The sequence below is a fragment of the Meleagris gallopavo genome, unplaced genomic scaffold (genome assembly GCF_000146605.3).
Source record: "Meleagris gallopavo isolate NT-WF06-2002-E0010 breed Aviagen turkey brand Nicholas breeding stock unplaced genomic scaffold, Turkey_5.1 ChrUn_random_7180001912823, whole genome shotgun sequence".
NCBI lineage: Eukaryota > Metazoa > Chordata > Aves > Galliformes > Phasianidae > Meleagris > Meleagris gallopavo.
Window position 1 is genome coordinate 1 of NW_011175733.1, and position 446 is coordinate 446.

A 446-nucleotide genomic window follows, 5' to 3' on the forward strand; every position below is an offset into this window, starting at 1 on the left:
AACAGAATTGTTATGTCAGAAATACATAGGAGTTCAATCCACTGAGGTATTTGGTTTCTAACAGCCAACAGAAATAAGATTTGATTTCCTTCATCTTACTCAGGGCATTTGTATGGCTTCCTATCAGGGACAGAGCTCTATTTCCCTTCCTGTGTTTTGCAGAACGTATACAAATTAATTTGTTATATTGTACCAGTTTTCTTTGTAAAGGTAAACTTGTCCATTGATGAGTTAAGGTCTAAATTGAAGTGTTCCAAGCAAGTACTTTAACCATGAATCTGAGTCTGTTACACACTTGATGTAACTCAAGCATTAATAGTTATGGCATAGTCTGTATATGGAAATCAGTCTTAATTGTACGTTTGCAATATTCTGAACTACAATTTTCTTTTTGTACTAAGTATTTTGTTTTTAATGTATTTCAGGTATTTCTTTAAATCCAGAGC